The sequence below is a fragment of the Rousettus aegyptiacus genome, unplaced genomic scaffold (assembly GCF_014176215.1).
Source record: "Rousettus aegyptiacus isolate mRouAeg1 unplaced genomic scaffold, mRouAeg1.p scaffold_m13_p_7, whole genome shotgun sequence".
In the NCBI taxonomy this organism is placed as follows: domain Eukaryota; kingdom Metazoa; phylum Chordata; class Mammalia; order Chiroptera; family Pteropodidae; genus Rousettus; species Rousettus aegyptiacus.
Genome location: NW_023416310.1, coordinates 70,744,237 through 70,769,119, shown reverse-complemented (window position 1 = coordinate 70,769,119; position 24,883 = coordinate 70,744,237). Strand labels below are relative to the sequence as shown.

General features: G+C 61.8%; 1 protein-coding gene across 2 annotated transcripts in view; it reads left to right on the top strand.

The window, feature by feature from the left end:
* Positions 1–952: 952 nt before the first annotated feature.
* The window catches only part of CARD11 (caspase recruitment domain family member 11), a 74,780-nt gene continuing 50,849 nt past the window's right edge, over positions 953–24,883 (top strand). Inside the window, exon 1 of one of the 2 annotated variants that reach the window (XM_036224621.1) lies at positions 953–1,157. The gene's annotated coding sequence lies outside the window, so the exon portion shown is untranslated. Of the gene's footprint in view, positions 1,158–2,579; positions 2,994–24,883 lie in introns of those variants that run through there. The other variant, XM_036224622.1, reaches the window with a different exon arrangement.

Genomic DNA, 24,883 nt, shown 5'->3' with positions numbered 1-24,883 from the left:
CCTTGGCGCCTGGCCCACGCGCATCGGGGCGGCCACACCCCTCAAAACTGCCAAAATTTCAGATTCTCTTGTGCTTGGCCCGCGGTGCTATTATTTATTTATCTGTTTGCTCGGCTGCTTTATAGAATGCCTTTCCCTCCATGAGCTCGAGGAACTTTTCTCGAACAGGAGGGTGTGTTCTCTAGCTGACGGGAGAAGGGGGAGAAGAAAGTGGTAAACTGAGGCAGAGTACAACGAGCGGCGTGGGGCCAGGACGCTGCAGCGAATTTGCAGTGGGAAGACTAGAGCCCAGGATTCTCTGGAGGTGCCGGTCCACCCGGATTTTTAAGTTCCCGATTCAGAAGAACTCTCCAGACCTCGCCGCTCGCTTTCAAAATGACAACACCCAGAAATCACAGTTTCCCTCACAAGTGCAGGTCACCAAAACGTTGAGGGCACACGCACAGGAGCGTGTGCTGTGGGCGAAGAAGGTTCAGGTCACCTCTGTCACCATGGAGCGTCCAGGAGGGGCGTGAGAAGCCCTTCAAGGCGGGCTGACCAAGAAGCTTCCAGAACACAGGCTGAGGCAGGGAAGAGGCCTGGGCATGCCCGAGGCTGCAGGATTGCTTCCCCAGTATGGCGCCCCCTCTCAGGGCCACACCTGGGGGCTCCAGCAGGTTCTCAGAGCCCCTTCTGGCTGACGTCCCCAGGCAGGCCTCCAGCCTCCTCCCACCTGGGGCAGATGCTCTGGCCACAGGGCCCCCGGGGACTCCTCCACTGCCCACCGGGGGCCGCACCCCTAGTCCCACAGCGCCCCCACCCAAGGGCCCAGCCCCGCCACCCCACCTCATTACCGCCCTCCTCCCAGGGCCTTGGATCCGGACTCCGCCCCTCCCCTCTTCCTTATCTCCGTTTCTAGCATTTTGCATTTTTTTTAGTCTCATTTCCTGTCGGGTTTTGCATTTCCCTCCCCCGCCCCTCCAAACCTGTGACACACTTTCTCTCATTTTTTCTCTTTTGCCTTCTCTGGTCTCCGGACTCCTGCCAGGAGGCGCAGCCCCCTCCTGGCCCTTCGGGCCCTGGACCGCGCGGTCGGCGTGGACAGAGCGGCGGGTCCGGGAGGAAGCCGGCAGCCTGCGCGGAGGGGGCGCCCGGGCCGCGGAGCATGAGCGCCCCAGGTAGGCCGGGCGGACGCCGGGGTGGGGGGAGGCGGTCGGGGGAGGGCCGCGGCCGTGGTGGGGAAGCCACTGGGTGGGGGGGAAGACGCGGGGTGTACGGGTTGGGCAAGGGGGCGCCGTGGGGCATCGCAGCTGGAAGGGGGGCAGGGGGAAGTCTGGGGTGCGCTGGGGGTGGGCTGGGAGCGCTCTGGGGGTGCACTGGGGGCGCACGGGAGTGGCCTGGCCCACACCACTCTTGCACCGCCTGGGCCCACTCCCCCCGCCCCCTCCCCCGCCGTCTCCCCCTTTCCCCTGCCAGGCCGTTCTCTTCCCCTTTGCACCTCCTGTACCCCTCCTCGTGTTTCCCCGCGGACAGTCTGAGGGTCTCCATCTGGCGAAGTCCCCCTACCTCGCAGAGGGGAAGGGGATGGGGGCTCGGGCCTGGGGCGCCTCTTGTGCACCTGCCGCCGAGGGAGGAAAAGAACGTTCTCTAACACCTGAAAGGACAGGAAGTCCCCATGCCGCAGCCGGGCCTGACTCAGAGGCTCCTGGGAGGTGGCCGGGAGGGGCAGAGGCCAGCGCCTCCCCGGGGCGCCCCACCGCGGGGGGGCCAGGGACAGATGGGGGCGGCAGCGGCCTGCGCGGCCCCGCCTGCCCCGCGCCGTGCCGTGAACGCACCATCGGAACCGCCGGAACCGCCCCGCTTCCCGCATGGTCGTGAGGGTCAGGCCAGCGCCACCTGCACAGCCCCGGCCTGGGACCACACGGAGCGTGCGCAGGGTGCGCTCCCGAAGCCTCCGCGCTATAGTCGAAAGTCGTTTCTCCTGACACTGTCACCCCTCGGGTATGTGGGGGTATGAGGGGGCCGATGTACCAGCCAGGAAAAGAGGCGGCTGGCGCCAGACGGCCGGGCGCGCCGGCCCTGGGCCCTGCTGGGCGCTGCGGGGAACGCGCCCCCCCATCCCCGCCCCGCGCTAGCATGAACACAGGGGTGCCACCCCGGCTCCGTGCTCCCCTCCTTCCCTGAATCAGGCTTCTCTGCACTTCCCTGCACTGTGCACAGCTAGCTGTAAGGAAGTGATGCCTCCGCCCTGGGCCAGGGGTCTGAGAGCCAGGCGCTCAGCCCTATCAGGTCGGGAAAGTTTGCGGACGGTCCTAGATGTCACCAGCATCTGCATCAGGGAAGGCTGGTGGCCCACCAGGCCAAAGTCTTGCGTCTGTGTACAGCGATCCTCTGTGTGACTTTTCTAACCGTCATAAAGTAGACATGACACGAATCTGCCATCGTAACCACTTGCCAGCGGCCAGCTCCGTGGCGCTGAGCACACTCCCAGCGCTGTGCTCACTCTCCAGAATGTTCCACCTTCCCAAACCGAGACTCTGTCCCCATTAAACACTACGCCCCACCCCCCGCCCCCAGCCCCGGCACCCACCTTGCTACTCCTGCCTGCGAATTCGATGGCTCTGGGGACCTCAGGCTAGTGGAATCACACAGCATGGGTCCTTCTGTGTCCAGCTCCTTTCACTGAGCACGACGTCCTCCAGGTCGGTCCACGGCGTAGCGTGCGTCAGAACCTCCCTTCTAAGGCTGAAGGACGACCTGCTGTCTGGATGGACCACGCTTTGTTTGCTCACTCATCCTTTACGTGATGTTTTAAAAGAATCTGTCGACCTGACTCCTCTAACGATGGCGGCCCTCGCTTGAATCCGTGAGCGGGCACCACGTACGAGATGCTGTGTCGGGCGCCGTGGGGGCCGCGCGGGACCGATGCGAGACCCAGGCGTCCTCGCCCTCAGCCGCTCGGGCCACACGGACCGCGTGCGCCATGTCCAGGGTGTGGCTGAGACTCAGACTAGGTAACAGAATCACGGGAGGGGAGGCAGTGGGACCCAGAGGGCCAGAGACTCGTGGGCGAGGCCAGGCCAGGCCGGGACGGTGCTGCCCGCCCCCCCACTCTCCGATGCGGTCTTTCTCCATCCTTCAGAGACAAGACTTGCTTCCCAGGGCTGAGGCTCTGTGTGTCTGGGGGGGGGGGTACTGGTGGAGAATGACGATGCTCTGGTTGGGGGAGCTGCTCTGGTTTGGGGGGGGCTGCTCTGGTTTGGCGGTGTTCTGGTTTGCAGGGGGCTGCTTTGGTTTGGGGAGTGGAGAATGAAGATGCTCTGTTTTGGGGAGTGCTCTGGTTTGGGGGGCAGTGGAGAATGAAGATGCTCTGGTTTGGGGGGGCACTCTGGTTTGGGGGGCTGCTCTGGTTTGAGGGTGCTCTGGTTTGCGGGGGGCTGCTCTGGTTTGGGGTGTGGAGAATGAAGATGCTCTGATTTGCAGGGTGTGCTATGGGTTGTGGGGGGCCGCTCTAGTTTGGGGGTGCTCTGGTTTAGGGGCACTCTGGTTTGGGGGGGCGCTCTGGTTGGGGGTGTGGAGAATGAAGACACCCCCGTCAGTACAGCTCCTCACAGCACCTCACACAGGAAAGGCCGGGCCCAGTCCTGAAGCTCGGACCCTCACGACATAAAGGGGCATCAGACCCTGCAGACCGGGGTCTCCTGAGATCCGTTGAAAACCGGCGAGCGCGGGGCTCGGCCTCGGGGGCAGTGCCCCTGGAGATGCGCACGGGGCTCAGCTGCAGCCCCGATGACCACCCTGACTCAGCCCGACCGCAAGTCCAGGTCCACGAACTCGTGTTTCACATGAAAGCCGGACCGGGGGGAGGCGGCATGAGGCACCGCCCCCTCCGGCATGCGGCTGCGTGGGCGAGTGGGAGGCGCACAGGCCGCGGCCCGCAGCACTGCGCGTGTGCGCGGGCCCTGGGACCTGGGCCAGGCCGGCCGTCAGGCAGCACTGGGCGTTTGTTCTCCCCAGGGCAGTCAGGACGCTGACACTGATCACGTCCAGCCTCGTCAGTCACACGGAGCATAAAATGAGAAAACATGACACTTGACATTATTACCTTGGCTGTCATTCCCGAGATCTGGGGAGGGTGAGAGGCTGGACGGTGAGGTCCAGATGGGGGGCTGGAAGGTGGCCCCCGTTTCCTGGTCCGCGGTCCCCGTCTTCCAGGGCCATTGTGAGGATTAGGGACATCTACCCCGTGGATACACTGCATTTCCCCATCGGTCCAGAAAACATTTGAATTGATTTAAATACGGAAACAGAAAGAAAAGGAACTTTTAAGGAAACCCTGTAAAAGCAACTTTTAAGGAAACCCTGTAAAAACGCTTTTCTGCTGAAGAAGACTTTAGCGGGCAGATTCACAGGCGTTAGCTGCCCCGGTGAGCCACGCGGTGTGGACGAACACGGCCCCCGCGAGTGGCAGAGAGCTCGGCCCGGGCCACCTCCCTGACCGCCGCATCCAGCGGCTCCTGCTCTGAGCCAGTGGCTTGATCTCCGGGGTAATATTTTTGGTTGTGATTTGCCCAGGGCTCTGAGGCTGTAATGGTCACCCTCAGGTTTGCAGGATGGGTGTCGTGGCCCAGAGGCAAGGTGTAGCCCTGTCTCCTCAGGCTCCAGCTCTCTCTTCCCTGTGGCCCCCCCATCGTGGGCCCCCCCAGGCACACCTGTTACCCACAGTTCTCTGCCCCTCCCTGCCCCACTGGGGCCTGTTCCTCAGTGGGCCATGCACCCCTCACAAGTGGGTGGGCTGGAGGGATTGGCAGGCAAACCCCGTAACCCAAAGGAGGGTTGTCCCCTGGGCTTTCTGCTCAGAGGCTGTGACCTTCCTTCCTGCCTCACTCCAACTCAGGAACGTGCAGTTTCCACAGCCCAGTGTGACAGTGGCAAGGCGGGGACTCCCACGCCCTCTGCCTGGGTCCCTCACGGACCCTGCGGGCGGCAAAGGCAACGCCCGGCAGACTCGGCTTTCTGCGGCGCCGCCACCCCTGGGCTGGCTCCATCCCCGCAGAGCGAGATGCCCTGGTGGGGAGACCTGCGGCCCCGGCTGGCGCCAGGCGGGGAGGGCGTCCGTCCCGCCTCCGCCATGGACGCGCTGTGCGACCCCCGGGAAGCCACCGAGGGCTCTGAGCCTCGACTGCCGCAGATGTGACTTGGGTATGGAACACCCCCCTAAACTAACACGGAGCTAAGTGTTCCCAGACGCACGGTGGACACGCGAGTGCTCGGGGGCCGTCTGCCGTTAAGTATGGACCTCCGACTCGGTTATTTTTATTTTTTTAGAGTCAAGGATAGGAAGGAGAACAGAGCGACGAGTTACATGCAAAACAGAATGTGTCTGACAAAGAGCCATTTCCTTAATGTACAAGGAACTCTTCCAAAAAAACCAATTAGATGCAGCAGTCGGCAAGTGTTTTTCTGTGAAGCGCCAGGCTGCAGACGGGGTGGGCGTGGCCAGGCTCTGCGGTGGTGGGCGTGGCCTGGGTGGGCTGGCCAGGGCGTGGCCCGGGTGGGCGTGGCCAGGCTCTGCAGAGCCGGCGAAAGGCGCAGGCCGGCACCCCCGCCTGCAGACCCCAGCGCTGGACTGAGGAGAGACCCCCCCCCAGGAGACAGATGCCGAAAGGATCGGAACCAAGAGAATGAACACAGCAACCAACACGCTTCGTTTCTCATTAAAAACATGGGAAGCGATGCCGCAGGGACTCGCCACTTCTCACCTGTCGGCTGGGCGAAGATCAAAGGTTTGATAAAAGCAGCTGTCGGCCGGGGAGAGAGGAAGCGGGCGCCCTCATGTGTGGATTCGGCCATCGTATTTACCAGCACGATGAACGAGGAAACCCTGGGGCCCAGGAGTTCGCGTCCAAGAAACGGTGGCTCGGAACTTGTCCATCATTTCCCTCCCTCCATTAATTGTCGCATTGTTTATATGGGGAAAAGCTTGAAACCACACAAATGACCTCAAAGGCAAGGTCCGTCCATACAGTGGAATTCTGTGAGGCCATCAGTGAGCCAGAGTTGGGGGTGGGGAGGATCTAGGAAAACTATGGGGAGTTTCTGGAGGAAAACTCCAGCAAATAGAAGAAAAGGCTTCCACAGTGCAGGCACCTGCAGCTCGCGGGTTCGGTGGTCTGGTCGAAGGATGAGGATTTTAGTATTTATTGCGTGTCCTTCTCTTTCGTTTGTTCCTACCATGGGTGTCTACTGTCTCTATAACGAAGACAACGGCGCGAAGAGCCCGGTCACGCAGAGGGGCCGGCGTGCGCCCCGCCTCCTGCCCCTGGCCGCAGCCGAGCCTGCCCACTTATGGGAACGGCTTTCCTCGGGGAGCGACTTCCAGTTTCGGCCCTGTCCCAGTGAGGAGTCCAGGGCCATGGCGCTCCTGGCGAAAGGCAGAACCAATTTTAAAAAAGGACTTTTAACTATCAGGGGCAGCACGCGCTGCAGACGCCCCAGGTCTGAGGTGCGGGACTGGCTGAGTGTTCACATGTGCCCATGCCGGCCACGCCCCTGATCAAGGTCAGCCCAGATCAAGGCCAAGAAGGCGCCGGGCCTTTCCAGGCACCCAGGGAGGGGGGGGTCCTCAGGGCCCTCCCCAGTCACTAACCCCAGCCCCCTCGGCCCGTCCTTGAACCCCGCGTAAAGGGAGTCACACTCGCGTTCTCTCGGGGCCCCAGCTCGAGTTTCGCTCCCGCCGGCGACCACCCTGCCTCTTACCTGGGTGTCCGGGTCCACAGCCCCTCCTACCCCCACACCCCCCAGGCCCCCCCCACAAGGCACGGAGTCCAGGGGGCCCCCGGAGACACTCGTCCGCCGGCTGCCCCTTGTCCCTTCTCCCCTGCGCCGCCATCTTTTCCTCCCTTCCCCACAGGGACATTCCCACCAGCACAGACCCGTGGCCGTTCCGCCCACCCCTAAGCAAACACAGACACACAGACACACAGACACACGAACCGCCCACCTGGCTTTCCTGTTACCTGCTGCTGTCGGTCCGCACCCCTCCTGTGCGAGTTCGGGGGCGCTTAAACGGCGGACATTTATCCCCTCAGCCCCGGAGGCGCCAGCCCCTTGCCGTGTGGACAGCCACCGGCAAAGCCCCTTGCCCTGTGGACAGCCGCCGGCGAGGTCCGTCTTCTGTACGCACGGCCCCCGCTGTCTCTCTGTGCGTCCCATGTCTTGTGACAAGGACACCAGTCGTTCTGGATTCGGGCTCGCCCGGATGGCTTGGCTTTAACGTGGTCCCCTCTTCAAAGGCCTCGTCTCCAACGGCAGCCGCATTCGGAGGGTCAGAGCTTCAGCGCGGGAACCGGGTCCTTCTAGCGCCCGACTCTCGGCGGCCGTGGTCGCAGTCCGTCCGTCTCTCCTCCCGGGACACGGCGTCATTGGGCTGTGGGGTCCCCGCGCCCCGGGTCTTTCTCCTGCCTGACTGGCCGCCCCTTCCCAGCGTCTCCTTCCTGATGGCTCACGTCCGGGCCCTCTGAGGGCAGAGTGCCTGGGCCGCTGCTCCCTCCGCGGCCGCCCGGCCCTGCGCCCGCGTCTCCCGCTCAGACCGCCCTTGGACTCCCGGCTCTGACGGGAGCTGTCTCGGCTCCTGTCCCAGGCCAGGGCAGGTTCACAGGCTTCTGACTTTTCCATCTCGAAGTCCTCTTGCCCGCCCTGCCAGGCGCTCAGGCTAAAACCCCCAGAGGGACCCTCGGTTCCCGCCTGAGGCGAGGAGTCACCCCCGCCCCGCGCAGAAAGCCCATCGCTCTGGCCGGGTCGGGAAGAGCGTCGTGCTTGGCCTCGTTTGTGCATCTTTCCACGGGGACCTGCTTACCCCGCAGCGGGGCACGTGGTATGGCATGCTCGGGACACCGTGGGGCCCTGGGCCCCTGACCCGCCGGGCATTCGCGGCCGGGTCCCTGCTCCCTAGGGCCTCAGCCTTCTTCTGTGTGCAGTGCGACGCCGAGACAGGGCGTGGGGTGGCGATCGGGTTTCTCCTTGAGGGCCCGGCCTGGCGGGCAGCGGCCGGACTGCACGTGGGCTGGGCCTGGGCACTGCAGCCCGGGGCCTCCGTAGCCATCCCCACCCTTGCTCGCCTGCAGGAGCCCAGCTTTGAAAATCCACGACTGCGCCGTGCCCTTGAGCAAACCACTGTCCTCAGGCTCTGTTTCTTCACAAGCAAGATGGAACTAAACGATCCCTTCCCACAGCACAGAGTTGCTCCGAGGAGCGTGGGGGCGGGAGGGGACAGGATGGCTGCCTGTCACGCATTCCCGTGGGTCCCGCCCTCCCCCGCGGTGGCCGGGGCGAGGCCGCTGGGAGCAGGTGGGATCTGCCTGTGCATTTTCCACGGCCCCCAGGCGGGCGGGGGGAGCCAGGAGCTTCGCCCGGCGCCTGCCGGCTCCTCGGCAGAGTGCACCTGCAGTCCACCCGCCCCCCCCACCCTGTGTCCCCAACACTTCATGGCGCCTCTACGCAGCGGGTGGGGGGAGTTTTCCCAGGGTGAGTTTTTGGCTCCCGGAGGGGTGCGCCCTTCCTACCCAGCTCTGCGGGGTTAACTGCGCCCTGCAGCTGGGAACAGCAGGTCTCCCCAGAATTTCCGGAGGGGCGTGTGCCCTGCAGCCTGTGGGCATGCAGTGGCGATATCCAGAAACATCTACTTTCGCTAGCTGATGAGAAAACGCCCCCGTCCCCAAATCCACGCGCCTCCCCTCTTTCACCTTGAGTGTCATTAATGCCTCCTGCTTTCTGCCAGGACTCCACACGCAGCCTCCGCGCCCAGCCCCCCCGTAGGCACGGACGCGCCTCGGAGACCCGGGGGACCCATCTGTCCTCCCGTTATTCGGTCTAAGCACAGCTTTGGGGCACTTCTCCTCGCCGGCGGCGGTTCCGAGTCGAGCGCGTTGCCGGAGCTCTTACTCATGAGCGAGCGTGTCCACTGGAGTGTGTGCCGCCCCCTTCCCCCGTTCCCCGCGGCCTTGGTCATGAACAATGTTTGCCGAGTGAAACAAGGAGCGTTCAAACCTCTTTTACGACATAAGGGTTGTTTTTTTTTTTCTGATTATTATTATTTTTTTTTTTTTGGTAGTGGCAGAAAAAGCACTTGCGTTTCCTGTAGGACTGGAAACAGTGAATCAGATTTTTGTTTTGCTTCAAACCTGAAAACCTCAGGCAGGAGTTGAGAGGCTCTAGACAGAGCTGAACACTGCGTTTCGGGGTTTGGGTCCGTGCTCCGTCCCCAGGGACCATTCCACGGGGGAGGGGCTGGCCACCCACGGAGACTGATTTGAGGGGGACAGAAAGGCTGCCTGAGTCAGGCGGCGCCGGGGGCAGAGCGGGCACCTCCCCCGTCCCCTGGCACTGGCGTGACTTGGCGCCTGGCGCACTCACAGATAAGCACATGCGGCGGGCACGGTCCCGCCTCCGGCCAGCCACGTGAGCCTGGACAAGCCGCCGGGCTTCTCCGCGCCTCCCTCTCCTGTGGAAGGGGGACCACGGCACCCTTCTCACGGGACGTCGAACCAGCCGCCATCCACCGAGCGCCCAGCACGCGCGGCGAGCACGTCGCTCCGGGAGACACGTGATCAGTGCGCCCTCGAGACAGCCGTGGGCTGCTCATTCGCAGGGTGACCTGGGGCCATTTCTGAAGGGCCCGGCCACGTCCGAACTCTTTCGCAGAACATCGGCGAGCGTCCCCCTGCCTGAGCCCGGACGTTAACGTCCAGTACCACCCACTCGTTCGCCCCTCGGCACACGCCCAGTGTCTGCCCTCCGCGGGCACCCCGCTCGGTGAGGGAGAGGGAGAGGGAAAGCCGGGGTCCCCACCCCGGCAAGCCTGTGGTCTGCTGAGACAGTCGCGGCAAGATAACACAGTTGTGACAAATGAGGCACACGGCGAAGACAGGTCTGAGGGGCAGGAGCACCCCAGTCTGCCCGAGGGAGCAGGAAAGCCCCCCGCCCCAGAGCCGGTGGACGCTGAACCGAGCCTGGGACAGTAACGAGGCCTTTGCCAGCAGAGACCTGCGGGGAGGCCGCCAAGGCAGGGAGGCCACGCAGGGCAGAGCGGGGGCGTGGTTAGTGTCCGTACTGGGAAGGAGCTGTGAGGATGTGGGGACAGGGAGGAGGGGGCCACCGAGGGCCACCGAGGGCCCCCACGTGCTGCTCCGAGGAGGCAGACGCTGTCCCATGGGCAAGGCCCACCCGCTGGTCGCGAGCAGCGGCCTTGAGCCGGGCTGGATGTGCGGGTTCAAACGCTCGTGGGCAGCAGCGAGGAGAGCAGACGGGGGACCTGGCAAGAGGCGGAGCCGCCCCCAGTGGGACCCGGGCCCGGATCAGTCTCGTTGTTTCAGATAAACTCTGTACTGAAGCAGGTACAAGAGACGTGTGCACATGCTCGGCGCGAAGCTCACCGGGTCCTCAGCAAGTGTCACCCGCACCCGGGGCAGGAAACAGACTATGACCCGCTAAAATAACATCGCGATTAATGACGACTTTCAATAGAATAATAAATTTTGGTATAGGGATGTCCCAAATAGTGCGCGGGACCTCCATGTCTTCCAAAAGCGGTGCTCATCTGTTCAAAATGCAAATTCAACAGGTCGGCTCTGGCTTTACCCGTGTCGCTGCCTATAGTTCTTTCGTATTTTTTTGCCAATAAGTCTGTTTTATGAATATTCCACACTTCGTGTATTCTACTACTGACGGGTGTTCGAGCTGTTTTCAACTTCCGGCCATTCTGGATGAGGCTGCTACGAACGTCCTTATACGTACCTTTTGGAGACGCTCGTTTATATTTCCACCCGAGAGTGGGTTTGCTGGATCTTAGCGTGTGCTCACATCCAGTAAACACTGATAAACACTGCCGGCGGTGTTCCCGGAGTGTTGGTGCGGTCTACAGCGCTGTCGGCGGCGGATGGGAGCTCTAGGCGCGGCCCGCACCGCCGTCCGCGCCGGATGGGAGCTCCAGGCGCTCCACACCTTGGCCCACGCCCAGTCGTGTCTGTTCGTCGTAGCGCCTCTGGTGGGTGTGCAGCCAAAACAAATAATCTTGTGGTTTTGATGTGCGTTTCACATGTGACTAAGTTGAGCATCGTTCCACGTGTTAATTGGCCATTTTGAGTCTCCTCCTTTGTGAAGTACTCGTTCAAGCATTTTGCCTATTTTCCTCTTGGGTTATCTCGTTCTTATTGAACTGTAGTAGCTCTTTATATATGATAAGTAGGAGTCCCTTGTCAGGTGTATGTATCGCAGATCTCTTTCTTCAGTTGTGGCTTGCCTTTTCACTCTCCTAATAGAGTCCACTGATGAACAGGAGTTTTTAAACTTTGACGTAGTCCAAGTCATGCAGGTGTTTTCCTTATGATTCTTTTTTGAGTCCTGTTTAAGAAAGATTTGCCTACCCCGAGTCCCCAAGTTTAGTTTCCTTTCTTTCACATTTAGAGCTATAAGACATCTAGAATGATTTTTCCTCTAAAATCTACTTTGTTAAAGTATAATTTACATACAATGAAACCTACCCGCTGTGGATGTGCAGTCCAGTGAGTTTTAATAAATGTTTATACCCAGATTAACCACAACCACAATCAAGATGTAGGACATTTCTGTCACCTCATAAAGTTGCCTCACGTCCCTTTGCGACTCGGGGTGTGGTCCGTGGACCAGCATCATCACCTCACCTGGGAGCCGGTTAGAAATGCAGGTTCTCAGGCCCCGCCCCAGACCCGCTGAATTAGACTCTGCACTTTAACAGGATGCCCAGGTACCGCGTGTGCACGGTAAAGGCGCAGCGGCCACCCTTTGGCGCGAGGAGGCTCCGCGTCCGTCTCAGGGGCTCCTCTCGCCCCGCCCCCGCCAGAGCCACCTGGGCGAGCGGAGCGGGGTTCCTGGGGGAAAGCCCCGGGAAGCACGGCGGCCCCCGGAGCTTTCATGCTCCCGCGAGTCCACGCCCAGCCCCCCGCGGTTCGCCAGGCACCCCTCTCGGCGTCCCTGCCGGTCTCCGCTCCCCGCGAGCCGGTCTCAGGCGCCGCGTCCCTCCCGATGCCCCGTCTCTCAAACTTCCGGGGGGGCCACTCGTCTCGTGGCTGTAGCTCTACGTCGGGCACCTTTAACCACCTCGACTGTTTCCATCCGCGAACGTGACTTGTCGTCGCGTTCGTTGAGGGCTTCTGCAGGGTCTTTTCATCACGTCTTTGCATCGCTCTGTAAAAGTCTCACCTGGATTTTCTCCAACTTAATCCTAGCAGCTTTTGTTTTTACTGCTGTTACAGAGTATCTTTTAAAACTGCATTTATGTTAGCTGCCGGCTAGAAAAACAGCTGATTTTTAAAAAATATTTAATCTTCGAGTCATAGTTATCCTAAACTGCTTTTAATTCTAATAATTAGTTTCTAGATTTTTTTTTTTTTGGTTTTCTATGTAGACAACAATATCATTCGTGAATTATGAGTGTTACTTTCTTACTGCGCCGTCTAGCGTCTCCGTAAAGCGCTGAACAGGAGCAGTGGGTGTCTGCATTCCGCCTCCATCTTGAAGGAAAAACTTTCAGAGTTTCACCTCTAACTGCTATATTTGCTGGAGGATTTTCGTGGATATAGTTAATTAGGTTAAAAACGTTTACTTCCTTTCCTTTTCTAGCTTGCCAATGTATTTCATCATGAATGAATGTTGCATTTTATTGTTGCTTTTTCTACAGTATCGAAAGTGACTATATACAACTTCTTCCTTTCTCTGCTAATGAATCAAATTTCAACATAATATTTTCTAAAGGTAAACCAACCTTGTATTTCTGGGACGACCCCAGCATGGTCCTGGTTTTATTTGTTGTGGCTGGATTTATTTTCTAGTTGGACAGTCCTTTTGTTTTAACTTGTTTTATGCTTTCTGTATTCCTCGTCTTTGATTTTTTTTTTTCTCATTTCTTAAGGATTGATTGAAATTTTTGTTTCGTTTTCCTCCTGAATCTGTTCCCCACCCACTGGTCTTTGGATTGGAACTTACACACTGCATGTCTCACTCCCTCGGTGGATAGGCTCGACATTTAACGTTCACATGTAATTAAGTGTGAAGTTAATTGTTCTCTTTGACCTCCTGGCCCCTGATACAGGGGCATTATTCCGTCCCAGATGCCGAGCCGGTTCACGCACCGGTGTCTTCGAATCCTGCAGAAGGGACCTCGTCAGTCAATCCAGTGCCCCCTTTGCTTCTAGGCCTCCCTTCTGAGGGACGGCACTGCTCTTTCTTTTGGAAACACATCCCGAAGAAGTTTCCCGAATGAGGGCCCGCTGCGGATGAAGTCTCTATTTCTGTGCGTCTGAAAACGGCTCGATTTTCCTGTGAACGGCACGGGGCCGACAGCGCCACATTGACGGGTGCGTCACTTCGGCCCCCGGCCGCTGGCCGCCTGGCCCGGCCACACTGCCCCAGGGCCCTGCGCAGGCCCCTGGGCCCACCGCCCGACCCCCGCGGCCGTCACACCGTCGTGCCCGATGGCGTTCACATCACGGCTCCACCACAAAGTGCGGTCGTGTGGCCGACGGTTCATTTTCTCATCTTGGGGCTCGTCGTGCATCCCAGATGCGGAAATTCACGTTTCGTCCGTTCTGGAAACTTCTTAACTACGCACCCCCCCCCCCCCCGCGTGTCGGCTCCCCGGGCCATCTCGTGCCCCGCGTGGCACGTCTGCACGTGCCTCGGCCGCCCGGACGGCCCCGCCTTTCCGCCTCCCCGCATCTCGCTCTTGATACGGTCTTGCTTTGGTATCTAGTAACTTCTCCGTATCTATTGTTCGGTTGACTGTCTGTCACTTCAGATGCATCTCTTCTACTGTGCGGTCACCCTTTAAGGCTTTAAAAGCCATATCATTATGGGCATTTTCAAACATACAAAGATAGACGGAGGGGACGAGCCCCCCTTTCCCTCTGCCCCAGGTCACGGACGTCTCCACGGGCGCCACACGCCCCGCGCCTCCCCTCGGCGAGAGGTTTTGAAGCAAATGCCAAACCCCTTAGTGTTTCGTCCACAACCATTCTAGTTCCAGAGAGCTTTCAACTTCAGTCGGTAAGGTTCTTAATTTCTAGTTTTATTTGCTTCTTCGAGAAAGCTGCCTGTTTATTTTGAGCAGGTCTCTCCTTTTTCTGTTTTGGGTCTCGTGTATTTAAGCACATCGAAGATGCTGAATTTGGTCCGTGTTCGCCGTGTGAACTCCCGGGGTGGCGCAGCCGCCCTTCCGCTAACGGCTGGTGATTGGGCCTTCTTTCGTTTTATGACTTTTTAAATTATGAGCTCGCAGATTTTGAAACGTCATCTTCGGAAAAGCTTCGAGGGCTGAATCGAGGACGTGCGCCTCCGAAGGCAGCGTGGGTCTGCTTGCGCCCGGTGCCCGGGCGCCCTCGGAACCGGATCACTTTGTTCGTTTGTTTATAGTGTGAGCATTTTATCGAAGTGTAACATACATACAAAAACAGTGTGCGGATCACGCGTGGACAGCTCGTGTGACCCAGAAACAGAAAACGATCGAACTGCACCCCCCCCCCCCGCCCCTTTGAACCGCTTCCTCCCCCAAAGCTTACGCTAACCTAACGCGGCGCGGTGTGACCTGCCGCCACACGGGCGGCGTCGTCCGGGATGCACGCTTCCTTCGCACCTGGCCTCCTCCCTTCCGCGCGTGCCCGTGAGCTCCATCCGCGGAGGCGCGTGTGGGCGCGGCGTTCGTTGGCATGGCCGTGCGACGGTCCCCTTCCTTCCTCTCGCCTGTGCTTGGTGAGCGCGCGAGCGCCGTCTGCCGGGCGTGGGGAGGACGGCGGGGAGGTCGGCGGGGAGGTCGGCGCGGCCTCGGCTCCCCGGGCTGCCTCGCGTCACCCTGGCGGGCTCTTCTGCCTGGCCGCATGTCCACGAGCGGATTCAGAGGGTTACAAATACTTGTCGTCCTGTCTAATACTGACAAACCATTTTCCAGAATGGTCGCGCTAACTCACAGTTCCACCAGCAGTGCTAGAGTACAGGTGATTTAAAGCAAACGCCCAGCCCGCCGCTTTTCGGTGCCTGGATCCAGTGAAGGAAGACCCTCAAGTCACATAAAAGCGGTGGCTGCAGATTCAGAGCTGGCACTCGGCCCGCCGCTCGGCGAACGCTGGGACGGCCGAGAGCCTCGCTGTCTGCACCTGCGGGGTCTGCGACCCGTCACTCCCCCGGGGACGCTGCCCCTCAGGGGCCCTGCAGTGCGGGGGGCCGCCTGACTCCCCAGCCCGCGGGCCCCTTCGCCCCCTGGGGACTGCGCTGTCTGGCGGGGTCGGCTACGCACCGCGGTGGCCCGAGGGTTCTATCTGGCCTGTGAGCTGCGTTGCGCGAGGCGTCCCGAGACGTCGCCTTCTCAGGAGGGGCGTCGGCCCACCCTCCGCCCCGGGTCTTGCCGGCGCCTCTCATCGGCCGTGGTCTCCAGCAGCGGCCACACTTCCTGCGCCTGTGCTCGGCCCCACCCCACCTCCGGGCCCCGCTCACCCGGCACAGGGCCCTGGACACGCGGCCCGGCCACCGTCAGCAGTGACGTGTTCCGCTGGTCACGGAGCCGCCCCGGGCCCCGGCGCCCCGCCTGTCGGCTCACGCCGGCGCTGTCCCCCGGCCTGGGTGACGGCGCGCGGCGCTGGAAACGTCGGGGTGCAGGCCCCCGCGGGGACGTGCGTCTCGTTGCCTCGCGCGGACACCCAGGGGTGGGACCGCTGGAGACGCTCACGCGGAACTCGGCGAGAAACCGCCAGGACTCGCTCCGGCTCACCTCGCGCCCACCCTTTCGGTCCCACGGCGGCGAGTGAGTGTCCCGGTGGCTCCGCCGCCGCCAGTGCCAGGGGCCATTTGGCGCGCCGCATTTTACGGATGCTGAGAGGGGTTCGGTGGGGTCTCAGCCCGGTTTTAATCTGCGTTTCTCCGATGGCTCACGGTGTCGATGTCTTTCATGGTGCACTTAGCTTCCATATACCCCTTTAGCCGAGCGTCTGTTCAGGTACTTGTTCCTTTTTAACTTGGGTTTGTGTTTTCTCAGAGCTAACTTTTGAGAGTCCTTTCCATATTCCAGATACAAGTTCTTTGCCAGCCGGGCGACATGCAGATGTGCCCCCCAGCTTCCCTGGCCAGTCCGTAGCTTGTCTTTTTATTCCTTTATCAGGGTCTTTTGCAGAACAAAGTGTTTCAGTTCCAAGAAGTCCAGTTTGTCCATTTTTCCTTCCATGAACTGTGTTTTTGGTGTCTTGGCTAAGAACTCTTTGTCTAACCCATTGTCACAAATATTTTCTACATTTTCCTCTAAAGGTTTGATAGTTGTTAGCCTTATATACGTGATCGCCTTCGAGTTAATTTTTCTCCAAGGTGTAAGATGTATGTTAAAGTTCATTTTTTGCATAGGCATATCCAGTTATTCCATTACAATTTACTGAAAAGACTGTCCTTCTGTTGAGTAGTTTTTGAACCTTTGCCAAAAAAAAAATCAATTGGCTATATTTCTGCAGGTTTATTTCTCCACCGTGTTCTGTTCCCTTGATATATGTGACAGACCCTTCATAATACCATCCTCTCTTGATTACTGTACTTTATAGTAGTTTCAAAATCAGATTTTCAATATTGTTTTGACTTCCCTAGTTTTTCCTTTTTTTTTTTTTTTTTTGCATTTTTATATCAACTTTAGAATCAGCTTGTCCCTGTTAAAAATCCTGCCATGTTACTCTCTGCATGGAATATCTTTCCCCACCCTCGTTAAGCCCTGTTTCCACTTTAATCGCCTCTGTAAAGGCCTTCGAAGGCGCTCACATGTGGAGGCGCAGGGCGGGGGACCCAGCGTGTGAATTCGGGGCCACGGTCCAGACCGCAGCCGGTGGTGCCGTCGGTTGGTGCACCTGCTTCTTCCCCTCGGAGTCGTTCCCTCCTCACGATGCGCGCCGTTTGGTGTTTCATTATGTGTCTCCGGATGGCGAACATTCTGAGTCTTCGCACGTGTCAAAAACAGTCCGTCGTTTTCCCCTGTTTACCCTGTGTCCCTGTTTAGCTGAGCATAGTTCCTGCTTGAACGGTGTCTATCCTCGGAACGACGACGGTGTTGCCCCCGCGGCCCCTCGCGTCCGGTGCTACCGGCCGGCCGCCTGCTTCCCTTTCCATGGGTCCCCGCCAGCCCTCGGGGTCCCCCGCGCACCCGGCATGCGGAAACCCCCCCACGCGCGAGCCCACGCGGTCTTCCGCCCACCTGCCCGGCACTCCGTGTGTCCGCTGAAGCCGAGGGCGCGTCTTCTTCTCAGTTCTGGAAACTCTTCCTCTGGACTCTCTCTGGCTTTGTCTCCCTCTGCATCCTCGTTGTGTTCGGCATCGGCCTTGCGAGACATGCCGGGACGCCTGGTCTCGCGTCCCCTTCCCCCGACCGCTCCTTCCCTCTGCCCGGCGCCTCGTTTCTGGAAGCCGGGAGAGGTCCTCCGTTCAGTCCTGCAGCTCGGTGACGCGGCCGCCAGCTCCATCCGTCCTGCAGGTTCAGAAATTCCTGCCGATGCCTCCGTTTTGGGCGACGTTTTCCATCTCTCTTGGTCGAGCCAACATCTCTCGCGTCTTTCTGAGGACGCTACGTGTGCGCGTCAGTCAGGTGACTTATTCTGCCGGCTCCGTGAACAGGTCCTGTTTGCCGCACTGGGTCGTTTCTCTGTGGTCAGGTTGCCTTTCCTCAAATGTGTCTCGGGGCGGGGACGCCGTCTCCGCCGGACATTCTCTGTGTCCTGTCTGCCGTGGCCGCTCTGTCCACCGCGGCCGTCTGTGAGAGAGGCTTCCAGGTGTCCTGTTCCTCCTGGTCATGCGGCACTGCCCCCGCCCTAACCCGGGAGCCACACCCCCACCCTCACCCCAAAGACCGCCCTGCCTCTCGGACCCCAGGCCATGGTCACAGCGTCCCCTCCGATGGCAGGGGACGCTGGCAGGGAGACGTCCCCCTGGCTTGCTGCCTGGACATGGGTGGCGGAGGGTTCGCAGAGTGTCAGCCAGACCGGCTGCCCCTGTCCAGGCTCTGACCCGTCGCCCAGGGCCACCTCTCCCGTGCCTGTCACTGTCACGCTTGGAGCTGGGGTCGGGGGTCATGGAGAACTGCATCGCACACTGTCTTCCTCCTTCGTACAACTTTACGCTATTTTGTAAGTACCCGTGTGACATTACTGGGTCACTTTGAAGATTTAGTCAGTCAACGCGCAAGATTTTTTCCTTTCCTCCTCTTTTTCCACAGGCTCCTGCCACGCCCCTTCCCTCCTGTGCTTGCGTTTTTAAGGCAACATTCAGCACTTTGCATCTACTTTTATTGAATTCCATCTGTGGCTTGGGCCTTACATTCTTGCCTGTCAAATCTCTTTGAATAATGATGAGCGCATTTATCATGTTAACTATCTCTTTCAACTCTGTGGGACCTGCAGATCTGATATAATTCTCCTTTATATCTTCCCCGACATCGTTGCCAAAAATGTTGAATACTACAGGGCCCAGAAATGAGCTCACTGGTGTCGGCCCTGGCCCTTGCCCAAGGTTTATGTGTTTACTCAGCAAACGTTTGTGAGGGCAGCGGGGCCATCCGTCCCCTTTAGGTTGCACAACCTGTGATTACACCTGTCGGGGGGAGCAGTCGGCCCGGAGTCTAGCATCCTGTCCTCAAGGTTATGGTGGAAAATCAGCCGGAAGCTAAAATCAGGCCGTCCTGTGTGTTAATCCCGGCGGGTCAGCATGTCCTTGTCTCCCGCTTCCTGATGGCTCTGGCACAGCGGTGCTTCCCCCTCTGGAGCGGGAGTTTCTTGGGGGAGGGGACTGATGTGACCTCTGGGGGAGGGTGTGACCCCTAGGGGAGAGTGTGACCTCTGGGGAGGGCGTGACCCCTAGGGGAGAGTGTGACCTCTGGGGAGGGCGTGAGCCCTGGGGGAGGGTGTGACCCCTGGGGAGGGTGTGAGCCCTGGGGGAGGGCGTGACCCCTGGGGGAGGGTGTGACCTCTGGGGAGGGCGTGACCCCTGGGGGAGGGCGTGACCCCTGGGGGAGGGCGCGGCCTGGCACACACACTCATTCTCACCCGGAGCCTTTGTGCCCGATGCTTTGCGAGTGCTAACCCGCCACACACCACAGTGGGGGTGACGCTGCCGTGGTGACCTCGCTCACAGGGACAGGCCTCGCCTGGGGTGCGGGCTGCCTATGGTGGGGTGTACGCGGCTGTCAGAAGCCCCACCCAGCCCCGCGCTGCCCCTGCCCCCCGCCGAGCGCGGCACCCTCCTCCCCACCCCCATGCGGGACGGACTCAGAACCGCCACCCCTGAAATCCCCCGGCGGGAACCGAGGCGGGATGGGGGGACGACACAGCGGGCGCCCCCTGATCGAGGGGGGAAGCCGGGCGGCAGGGTCCTTCCCGCACCCCGGGCGGCAGGCCCCGGGGTGGCCAGAGCCCTGGGAGCCCCGTCGCTGAGCTTGTGCACTGTGGACGCAACTCCGGTCCTGAGGAGGACGTGACCGGTGCCACTGGCGAGTCCCAGCTGCTGAGCAGAGACCGGAGCGCCCTCTCCGGGGTGGCGGGTGCATGTGGCACACCTCTTCTCAAAGTGCGTGCCACGGAGCCCCAGGCCTGTGGCCGCGACGTGGAGCAGGGTTCCTTCTGGGCGGGCCCAGGACCAGGCAGGCGGGACAGCGCCTGCCGCTCCGCCCGCGGGCGGGGGAGGGGTGTCCGCACGTGGAGGCCCCGGGAACTCCTGCCGCCACCAGGGTTCCAGTCGGCCTGACCCGTCACCCACCCGCTCTTCACCTTGTTTTTGGGTTAAACACGCTTTGAAGGGAATTCTAACCCTGGAGACCTCGCGCCCTTGCTCGCATTCGAGCTCATCCGCTGGCCGCACCCCCCACAGCTCCCCAACCCCACTCCCCCCCACCCCCGCCCCGCACTTACTCCCCACACCGAGGTCAGGTCCGTCAGATCTCTCCGCACTGCTCCCTAGCACGGTCTGTCCCTGCGCTTGCCCCCTGCGTCCCGATCCCCCCACGGGACCGTGGGGGCTGTGCGGGCGGGGTCACACCTACACCGCTCACCGCTGTGAACGCAGCGCCCGCAAAGTGCCAGCGCACAGTGGGCGCTCAGAAGTAGGTGCCGTCGGAAGACTTGGTCCTGGTCCCGCCCGGACGTCCTGCCCCTGCTGGGGCTACCCTCCCCAGGCGGCCTGCTTGGTGCCTGCTCCTCACGTCCTCTGCCCCCCCAACCCCCACTCCTCCCCGCCCCTCCCCTCTCCCCCACATGCTTCATCCCGGCGGGCTCTTCCCACTGGGGCCTGGAGCAGGGACAGGTCAGGCCTCCCGCCCTGCCGCTCGAGCTCCTGCTTGGCGCTTGTCCCGCCATGTGAACGCAGCGCCCGCGTGATTGATGATTGATGGACTCAGTTCCCCGAAGCGCTTCCCGTGCACCCCGCCCCGCGCTGAGGCCCACGTGGATTCTCCCCAGCGCCTCACAGCAGCCCCGGGAAAAGCTTCCCACATCCTGCGAGGCCGGGGGGGGGGGGGGCACGCGTCCCACCTGGAGTCGTCCCTCGTCCCGGCAGGCGGGGCTCACGCTGGCCCTGGGCGACTATCCGTTAACAGCCACGGTGTCCCTCGGCAGGTGACGCACTAAGCGGCGCGGGTTCTCGCCACAAGACGGACAGTGCGACCACGGAGAGGGCCGGGTGCTGGCGCTACGGCCGTGAACACGGCCCCCTCCCCCGAGGGCCCCCCCAGAACCCCCCCCAGGGCCCCCCGAGGGCACGATGCCCCGCGACGGACCCGGACGCGAGAGGCCGCGCGGGGTCGGGGGGCTCCGTGCCCGCGCGTCCCGGGAGGGGGCCGGGCGCGCCGGGCGGGGCACTGCTCGCGGGCGCCTCCGGGCGCTGGAACCGCCCCGGCGTGAGGTGCTGGGCGCCACGGAGACGCGCTGACGCATGCGCGATGCGAGGAGCCGCGAGGTGTGAGCCGGGCCTCCGTGACAGCGCGTGCACGTGGCGGCGACTGAACCGCGGCGCACGGAGACGGACGCGGGAAGCCGGCGCCCGCCGCCGCGCGGACGCAGAGGAGAGCTGCCCCGCGCCCTGGGCCCGTCACACGCCTGTCACATCTGCGGCCGCTACAAATAGACAGACGGCCCCCGGCCTCTGGGGTCCCGCAGGGGAGACAGGCGGCCTGCGAGCGCTCAGAGGATGCGGCAGGGCCGCGGCCCCGGCGCGGGGCTTCTTCGCCGTGACCCCGACGGGAGGCATCGCGCCTGCATTCTCCCCGGGCCAGCGAGCATTGAGCGTCTCCCCCGTCATGGATTCAGCAGCATCCGTGGCACTTTTACCCACGCCACCAACGGAAAGCACAAATATTTTAATTTTCGCAGATGCCTTGACACACTGCACGTTTCCGTCTCAGACAGGGACCCCGTTCGACCCCAGGGCTAGATATGATTCGATGCATTAACAAGGAAGCACGTGTGTTAGGATATCGGCGTGTTTAGGGTATTTGATGACTCCACGTGGCTGTACCGCTGTTCCTCTGTGATCCTCCGTGCGTTATTTCGGGTATTTAAAAGCATCGCCCGGGAAGCGCTCCCAAGGCCACGTGGGTTCAGTGGAGTTAAGAGGCGCCCTCCGGGAAGCGTCCGGTGGTTCCTGCAGGGGACGCGGTGGGCAGACCCAAGCCGGCAGAGAGGGCTGGTGGCCGGAGGCCCAGCCGGCCGTGAAGGCCGGGGGCCCCCAGGGACCCCGGGAGTGATGCTCGGGCTCTTGGAGAGGCCCCTGGGCAGAGGGGAGCTTGCGTCCATCCTCAGCCGGCCCCAGAGGTGTGAGTAGCCGCGTGTTGAATGGCGGCACGTGGACAGAGTCTGGGCTCCGAGGACGAAGGGCAACCAACCCCCCCCCCCCCAGGGGAAGGGACCCTCCCGCGGCTGGCTCGGCTCGGCTCGGCGGTCGGCCTCGCTGCCGGAACAGCGCTCTGAGGAGGCTCCGATGGAGGAGGCCCCGGGTGACTCAAGTGCACGGCGAGGGTGGCGAGCCCTTCGCTCGCGGGTCGGGAGGCCCCGCGTTGCTGTCGTGGCAACGGGCAAAGCGCGGCGTGTTACCAAGGGCGCGGCGGCGGAGACCGCGCTTCTCGCCTGTGTCGGTCCGCGTCACAGTCCCGTGCTCCGCGAACGTCGCTGGCTGCTGGTTTTCCTTACGCTTTTCCCTCCTCTCCCCCGTGGCTGCTGAATTCCGAGTCGTAGCTCCCACTCTCTGTTGTCAGCCGTTATCCATTACTGTCACCACCCTGCCAGGATGTCCTTGGAGGAGACTCTTAATGGGGCCGTCCTGGTTAAAGAAATTCAATGTGATTGAACTGCGGCGAAGAATCAAACTCCCAACACCTGAAAGGGATGAATGCTAACTGGGTATTAAAGCATGTTGGTTATTTATTACTGGCGGGGGGCAGGGACACATTAGCATGTAAAAAGCTGCAAATTAATCACGGCCGGCGCTAGGAAGCCCGAAAAGTCACCTCTGTCTCTGTTGACTCCGTCTCGTTATTCTCCACGTGTCCCCGAGTCCCCGAGTCCCCGCTGCTGTCCTGCTGGGCGAGCTCTTCACCCCCCGCACAGAGGGGAGACGTCGCGCCCAAGAGTGGCGGCTCTCAGGCCACTCAGAGGGCGGCAGGGGGCGAGCATCGGAGCCCCGGCCCGGATCCCAGGCCCAGCCCCGCCGCTCACTCGCCGTGACCTCAGACCTCCAGCGTCCCCGACGTCGGGGCTCCAGTCCGTCAAGGGTGGCTGACTCCAAAGCCCTCCGCAAAGGGTTGTCACAGCGATCAGAAGAGCTACTGCCTTTGCGTGTTCGGTCCCGTGGCTACAGGCAGCTGCCGGTGACCGACAAAGGGGCGGGAATGCCTCGTCACTCAAAATGCCAGCGTCACATGAAGACCGTGGAGCCCCAGGCCCCAGCTCGGACCCCACCGCACGGGCTCTGCGTGCGGCAGACGCTGGCGTGGGGGAGGCACGGACTCGGCATCCGCGTGTGCGCAGGGCCCGTTCCGTGAACCGGACAAAGGGCGTCCTGCGCACCGTGACCAGGGAGGGACCCGTGCACGTGGGCGGCTTCTCGGCTCGGAGCCGAGGGGACCGGAGCCTCTGAATCCTCCTCTCAGAGGCGAGTGGGGTGAGCTCCGCATGGGTCAGGCGTCTGCCGGAGGCCGCAGAGGCGGCGCGCTGGCCGAGCGCTGTGGCCCGAACACCCCCGGGACCCTGCCAGCTCGATTCTGCACAGAAATAAAACGAGGCGGCATGAGCCGAGCACCAGAGCCAGGGCCGTCATCGCCCTGGTCCCAGAAGGAGCCCAGGCACCTGTCGCGTGGGACGTCTCCGCTTGGGGCCGGTGGCAATGGCAGCTTCCCTGGCTCCGGCCTGGTCATCTCAGAACTGGCTCTGAGCGGACACAAGCCTGCGACGGGACGTGCCACCCGGCCGACTCGGTCTGCTCGCCCGTCCGGCCCGGCGCCTCGCCGTGCCCCCCATGTGCACCGGGCCGCGGGAGCTTCCGGGGGTCCCGGCTCCGCCCCGAGAGGCGGCCGTCGTCTGCCTGAGGTGCTGCTAGTTTGCGATTCGGCTTCGGGGCTGTCGTGTAGTCTGAATCCAGCTGCAGTCGTCCCCCCTCATTTGCGGTCCTGCTTTCTACGGTTTCAGTAGCCCTGCAGTCCAAAAACGTTACATGGAAAATTCCAGAAATACGCAATTCCTGGGTTGTAACTTGCACGTCGTTCTGAGTAACGGGACGAAGTCTCACTCCGCCCAGCCCTGTCCTGCCCGGGACGTGAGTCGCCCCTTTGTCCGGCGGCTCCGTGCTGTGCACACTCCACTCTCGGTCCCTCAGTGACCGTATCGGTCATCGGAGCAAGTGTCATGGGACCACAGTGCTCGTTCGGGTCACCTGAATTTACTTCGCTGTGGCCCCAAAGCCATTCCTGTAATTTCCATTAAGGTGTAGTCCTTAAATTGTCCTATTTTATCAGTTATGGTCGATCTCTTACCGTGCCTGCTTCATAAATCACGCTTCGCCACGGGAAAACACGCGGCCTGCGGGGGGTTCGGTGCTGTCCGCGGCCGCGTGTGTCCTGTGAGTACCGGGGACGCTGTGGCTCTGACGAGCTGTCGTTGGAGCCGGGGGCAGAACCCGGGTCCCCCGCCCAGCCTGCGCATTCTGTCACGGTGGCCCGAGCTGACCCGGACGACGCCACAGGGGACCCCGCGTCTCGAACGGGGCCTCAGGACACCGCAGACGTCAGAGCTTCCGCCTGGCGAGGGCGGCGGCGTGTGGAGCCGCGGCTCAGCCCTCCCGTGTCAGCGGCGGCCTCCTGCGGCCCTTAGCCGTTCACGCACACACGTGCGTGCACACACACGCGCGCACACACACACGCCCAGACCCTGGGGGTCCTCAGCGCTGGCCATTGCCCCCGTTCCGAAGCCACGGCTTGCAGGGGACGAGACGGGACGCACTGGACAGTTGGCGGCCACCGGGCCCTGCATGTGTCCTCGGGCGGGGTGGGCGATCGGAGGGGCCCCGCGGGGCGGTGAGCTCATCGCGCCCTTGCTGCGGGCAGAGCGGACGGGACGAGATTAAAGAGCCGCCAGGACTCGGCATCCAGTGGCCGGGATGGGGTCGGTGGGCGGCGTGTGGGGCACTGGGTTGCTGAGAGCACCAGCCCAGGGTCGGCGTGCGCCCCGAGTCCCGGTAGCTCCTCCGTGGGGACAGCGAGTAGCCCACGCCGGCCGGCCAGAGGCCGGAGGCGGCTGCAGCCAGAGCAGAGGCCGAGCTCTGGCTGTGGACGTGGCCACTCCCCGGCCACCGCGCTGCTCCTGCCCGTCACATCTGCCAG